We start from the raw sequence: 6227 nt of genomic DNA, 5'->3' as shown, positions 1-6227 counted from the left end.
TTGGCGCTCTCTCTGGACTTTCTTGTTCCCTTGAAGTCCCCTGAATCCAAATAAGAAAGATATTAGCTCTAGACCAATCAGCTCCAAAAGTCAGATAACTTCCGTATTTATCCCATAAAAAACCCTTACTCTGTGAGCCATCGGAACTCCTTGCTCCCGAAGCCTTGAGTTTCCTGGCTCGCAGGGGGAGAGCCTTGCAATGACTCAGTCTTTCCGCTTTGTTTTATTTGGTATGCAGAGTTTGGGTTTTGATTGGGTTTCCTTCCCTCCCTCCTGCCTGCCAGCTCCTTCCCAGTCACCTCTGCTGGCTCCTCCTCTTCTGAGCTCTCGCCTTCAAGGCCCAATAGCAGGGAGCCTGTCTGTTATGTAAGTAAAGCTCTCTTGGAACACAGCCACCTCTAGCGATTTACGGCTCGTTTCTGGCTGCTTTCTTGATACAATGGCGGAGTAATTGCCACAGAGACCTTACGGACCTCAAAGCCTAAAACATTTACTCTCTGGCCTTTAAGAACGTTTGCTGACCCCCTGTCCTGCGTTATCTGCCCCCGCTCTCGTTACCTTACTGACCTCACCCCCCAGTCCCTCTTGCTCTCTCTGCTCTAAACCCACCAGCCTCCTCGCTGTCCTTTGAAAATGCTCTGCATGTTCCCGCCTCAAGGCCTTTGCACCCGCTCTCCCCTCTGCCTGGAACTCTTTCTCCCTTTCTCCTTCAGGGCCGGCCTCAACCAAGGCAGTGAGGCCCTCCCTGACCATTCTCCCCGACTGTAGCAGCTTCCTGATGAGGAGAACAAACGCCAAGACAGATGTGGCTCAAGTTACATCTTACAGCCCGCAGCCCACTGCTGAATACGGGAGGCAGGCAGAGCGTGACCTTCCCCAAGGAACTCACGGCTGCGTCTTGTTATATTTTACTAGAAACAAAAAGCAACCTTGTTTTGACAATAGCCAGACCTCCAAGGTCCTGTAGACCCTGCTCTCAGTGGACAAAAATTCCTGAGAAACTTCCATGATCTCTACCCCGACTTCATCCACAAACCTACAAGTATAAAACCAGTCCCTCCTCGGGACCACGAGCGCAGTATTTTCTGCCCATGGGGCCTGTCCCCGCGCTTTAATAAAACCATCATTTTTGCACCAAAAATGTCCCCAAAATTCTATCCTATTCTTTAAAGATTTATGTATTTATTTGAGAGAGAGAGAGAGAACGCATGCGCATGCTGGGGGGAGGAGCAGAGGGAGAGAGAATCTCAAGCAGGCTCTGCACTGAGCACAGAGCCCCACTCGGGGCTTGATCTCATGACCCTGAGATCACCACCTGAGCCGAAACCAAGAGTCGGACGCTTAACCGACTGCGTCACCCAGGTGCCCCTCTTTACTCCTATTCTTATACAAAGTTGTCTTGGGCACAGGACAGCCACCTAAGTGACTAGCAAGGCTGCGGATCCTAAGACTCCTAGGTGAGCTTTCCTCCCCATCGGGTCTAATGGGACCCCTTCACATCTCTGGTCCAGCCACCTCTGGCTGCGAGATCTCCTCCGGAAGCTGGCTGATTGAATGAAAACCCAGCTGGGACCGTTTCCTAGGGAAGCCGGCTGTAAGTACTGTATATGTTGGAATATTGCTTAGACCCTGATGACCTACTTAAATTACGACATTGGGTAATTTCCCCTTGTAAAACTTTTCTAGTGTGTTCCACGGGTTAAAAACTGTGGGTTCTTCAATGGCATAGCATGGCAAGGCAAGGCACGGCATGGAATTTTGATCCATTCATTGGAACCCATTTGTAGCCTAGGATGCAATGGGGGAAGTGGGGGCAGGGGTTGGGGACACCAGCATCTCTCCTACAGGGCAGGGTGGTGGTCTTAGCAATTTCCTTAGAGGGATACCTTGGGTCACTTTGACACCAGGAGCCTCTAATATACCTATGTGGGACGACACCCGGGAGTGGGGCGAGGGAGGATTTTCTTGATAATGGACCTTCTAGGCTTCTTTTTCAGTGCCCAAGGACTTGCCCTTGGAATGCCTTTTACCCACTGGAAACGATTTGGATTGCAAGATTTAAGAAAGGACTGGTCTTCTGTAACATTGCATGGCCTCGGCACTCCTTAGGAGATGAGGAGGGGTGCCTGGGTGGCTCAATCAGTTAAGCAGCTGATGTTGGCTCAGGTCATGATCTCAGGGTCCTAGGAAGGAGCTCAATGGAGAGTCTGCTTGTCCCTCTGCCCCTCCCCCCACTCATGCTCTCTCTCTCTCTCTCTCTCAAATAAATAAAATCTTAAAAACAAAAACAAAGAGATGAGGAAAAATGGCTCCTTAACGGGACATTAAGCTTCAATAGGCTCTATCCGTTAGATCTCTTCTGCAGGAAACAGGGCAAGTGGACACAGGTACCCTATGTCCAGTGCTTCATGGCCCTAAATCGGGATCCCAACCTAAGGGCCTCTTGTAGAATGTGTTTGGCCACTAAGCAGTCTAGAAACCCCCCTCCCCATATATTGGATGATGATCGTCTAAACAGGCTTCCTCCGAATAAACCCAGGCTGCTGGAGGAAACACCAGCCACCCTGACAAAGGGGACGCTGACTCTCTCTGTTCCTCCTGATAGACCCAAGCTACTCCAGCTGTACGTGGGGGCTTCCCCCTCATGCATTTCCTGGGCTCGTGGCTACGATAATTGGAGCCAACTGTCTCTGGTTAGTCTACCTTGGGGTGGGCACCTGAAGGAGTATTGCCAAGCAGCTGCCAAAATTCCTTTTGTTTTGGGGAAGCTCCCTGTCTTTTCCAGCCCAACAGGGACTGCCTATTTCCACTTGTTGGTAGAAAGAAAACCTGTCTTTTTATATGTCCAGGCTGATGGGCTTTAGGACTGGGAAGCCTCTTTCTCTGCCCTGTGGGCTTTTACCCACCTCCAGCCTTCCTGGAGGGATCTCACCTCTTCTGCCCTCCCCTCCCACCCTTCCTGTTTCTGCACCATCTTGGCTGTGGCCTGCAGAGGGGGCTCCTAGACCATCCTCAGTGCCTCCACCCCACCGGCTCCGGCTCCTCCCCTCGCTAACAGCGAGCAAAGAGCACCCCCTTGGACTTACAGCACCCCCTTCCAATTTCCCCACCACTGCCCCAGGTAAAACTTGGCAATGGGGAGCAAACTGATTGACTTTTAAGTGGACCCAGGAGCAACATATTCAGCATTTAAACTAAATTTAAGTTTGTTGGTTTAATTAAGACAAGTCTTTAGAGTTATCAGCATTAAATATAAAACTTTTATTCTACCAAGGAATCTCTTATTGCCACCTTGGTTAAATAAATGATTAAGTTTTAAGTTTTGTCATGATCTGTCGCCGTATTTACGTGTGGGCTCTATAACTTTCTGAGGTTTTCATCAACTTCCCTGAGATTCAGGTCGTAAATGAAGTCTCTTTGACTAATTATGCTGGTTTATTTGGGATGTTCTGTTCTGTTCTAAGGTCATCGCTTAATATTCTGATTATTGAAGCGTTAGATGTCACAGAAATAACAGAATTTCCTTGTTAGCTCTATTACAATGAACTCTCATCAGACCTTGAACAATGTCCATTTTTGAGTCTTTTGTCATTTATAGTTATTGTTCTTATTTTCTTACGAAATGTGTTTCATCTTCAAAGAGATTTTAAAAAAAAGGGCTTCTGACAGATACAGGATTTTGATATCTTTAAAATCATAAAATTGAAATGGATAAGAATTTCCAGAACTAACTAAAAAAGCTGCCTTCAAACTGAACAAGAATTAGTAACATGGGACTAAATGAACTGAGGAAGAAGATTATCGTTTTTGTGACTCTTGGTTGAAACATCGCTGGTTCTCTAATGTTAAGGGAACTTTCTCTTGAGATATCCATGACTTACAGAAATATGACAAAATATTGCTTCGTGAACAATTTGAAGTTTTTAAGGTTTCTCTCTACCTGAACCCTCTGAAATTCAGAAACTCTCAGTGAACATTCTTTCTTCTATGGCAATCCTAATCATTTGCAGAAGTTCACTAAGAACCTGTTCTTGTAAGAGGACACCCTTGGGAACATCAGTTATTTTCCCAAGGCTGTGACTGGAATGTCGTATTTGAGAGGCATGCATAGACTCAGATAGGACCAAACAGCTTTAAGGAATTGGGGTTGACTTTATGAAACATGGAGACAACAGAGCCCCTTGGAACTGGTGGCCTGATACCTTGCTTACAGAGATCCCAGCAGCCTCACCAGGTGAGTAAAGGATGTCACTTCCTGGCAGGTGCAGGAGCCTCAGGATATTTGGGGACCTCGAGAAGAGGAACTCACCCAAATCTACAGGTACTGCAGGCATGTCTGAAGGCAAGCACTTGGCTTGGCTTCTGGCCTGGAGAGGCTACTGAAAGTTCAACTGAGATTCTTTATAAATCTTCCAGCAAAGCAGATTTTAGAAGATCTGTGTGATCAATCACTATTCTTGCCGAGCTTATGTAAATAATTAGGACAGTTTTGTTAAAATTGGACTTTCTGGGGCACGCTTCAGTTAAGCGTCTGACTCTTGACTTTGGCTCAGGTCATGATCTCAGGGTCATGAGATCGAACCCCACGTTGGGCTCCACACTAGGTGTGAAGCCTGCTTAAGATTCTCTCTCTCCCTCTCCTTCTGCCTCTCCCCACCTCTCTAAATAATAATAATAATAATAATAATAATAATAATAATGTAATAAAATAAAATGAGACTTTTTTTTCAAATGAATTAGTCTTGATTTGGCTGTCTTTGATAAAAAATGAGGGTGATTATAGAGAGAAAGTGGGTTTCAATAACATCTTTGTGGATACTAGATTTTAATACTATTTTCTGAATACTTCTGGCTTCCTCAAATATCTAGCTAAAGGAATAATACACAGACCATATCCTCCCTACACTTGGTCTGACAGTTACTAGCAACCCCCCCAGGAGAACATGGTTTATTTCAAGGATTTCAAGTCTAATGCAGCAGGTGGTTTAAGTCCACAGTGGAAGGGCCCCTCCTGGGTGGTATTATGTTCTCCCACGGCCATAAACTTAGAAGGCCATTCCTCATGGACTCCCATATTGGGAATGAAACCTGCAGCTTCCTCACAGGAGTCCAGAGTGCCGGCTAACACGCCTTCTTCCTGTGAACCTGAGGAAGGACTCACACTTCTCTTCAAACCACAATGAAGGACTGGAGCAAAATTTTGGCCAACTATCAAAGGCCTTTTTTACTGGGCTTCTCTTTCATATACTAATATTAATCTTCCTTTGTTTTGTTTTGTTTTCTGGTGCCCCTGCCTGGTGCCCAGACTCCTTCACTGCCGTAACTTCCGGCCGACAGACGATCCTCTCTACTCAGGGAGATTCGTACGTGTTGTCTCCTTGGATTGGCTGACTGTGCCTTTGGTAAGTCCTCTCTATATAAAAGTTCCCCAACTGACCAATGTTGACCCAAAGGTAGGGACATCTCTACGCCCCTATTCAGCAGGAAGAAGTTACAGAAGAGAAGACCCTCCTCCCTCAGCAACCTTACAGATTTAAGGTCAAAATTGTTGGGGGGGGGTGCGGGGGAAGGATGAGGAGAACAAAAGCAAGAGAGATGTGGCTTAAATTATATCCTACAGCCCGCGGCCCCTGCTGAACACGGGAGCAGGCAGAGCGTGACCTTCTCCAAGGAACTTGGCTGCGTCGTGTTGATGTTTTACTAGAGACGAAAAGCAACCTTATCTTGACAATAGCCAGACCTTCAAGGTCCTGTAGACCCTGCTCTCAGCGTATCAGAATTCCTGAGACACTTCCCTGATCTCTACCCCGACTTCCTCCACAAACTTACAAGTATATAAGCAGTCACTGCTCAGAATCACAAGGGCGGCATTTTCTGCCCATGGGTCCTGTCCCCGCGCATTAATAAAACCACATTTTTACACCGAAAACATCTCAAGAATTCTTTCTTCACTGTTCGCTCGCGAACCCCACATCTCTGCCGTCTCTTTACCCCGCATGATTTTTCTCTATGACTTGCCACCGCCTAACAGACTAAAGAAAGTAGCTCGCTCCTATCCCTCTGGGGGCTACGAGCCACTGTCTTTTTCCCCCTCTAGTATTTGCAGCGCGGGGACTAGTACCTGGCTCATAACAAGGGCTTCAACACGGCGCCAGTTGAGCCCCGGGACCACGGTAAACGCCGTGCAGACTTTAGGATACACCCTGTCAAACCTACACTGTGGCCCT

The 6227-nt window shown here is 46.9% G+C and overlaps 1 long non-coding RNA gene across 2 annotated transcripts; it reads left to right on the top strand.

Annotated features, from left to right (window-relative positions):
- The first annotated feature begins 328 nt into the window (after positions 1 to 328).
- Positions 329 to 6000, top strand: LOC121106410. Of its 2 annotated transcripts, none has more exons than XR_005839032.1 (3): positions 329 to 366; positions 5306 to 5402; positions 5621 to 6000. It is a non-coding gene; the product is annotated as an uncharacterized LOC121106410 (long non-coding RNA). The 2 variants fall into 2 exon arrangements; XR_005839031.1 differs by lacking the exon at positions 329 to 366 and adding an exon at positions 1435 to 1594.
- Positions 6001 to 6227: the final 227 nt, after the last annotated feature.

The sequence above is a fragment of the Ursus maritimus genome, unplaced genomic scaffold (genome assembly GCF_017311325.1).
Source record: "Ursus maritimus isolate PB19 unplaced genomic scaffold, ASM1731132v1 scaffold_32, whole genome shotgun sequence".
In the NCBI taxonomy this organism is placed as follows: Eukaryota; Metazoa; Chordata; class Mammalia; order Carnivora; family Ursidae; genus Ursus; species Ursus maritimus.
This window is presented reverse-complemented; position numbering and strand designations above follow the sequence as displayed.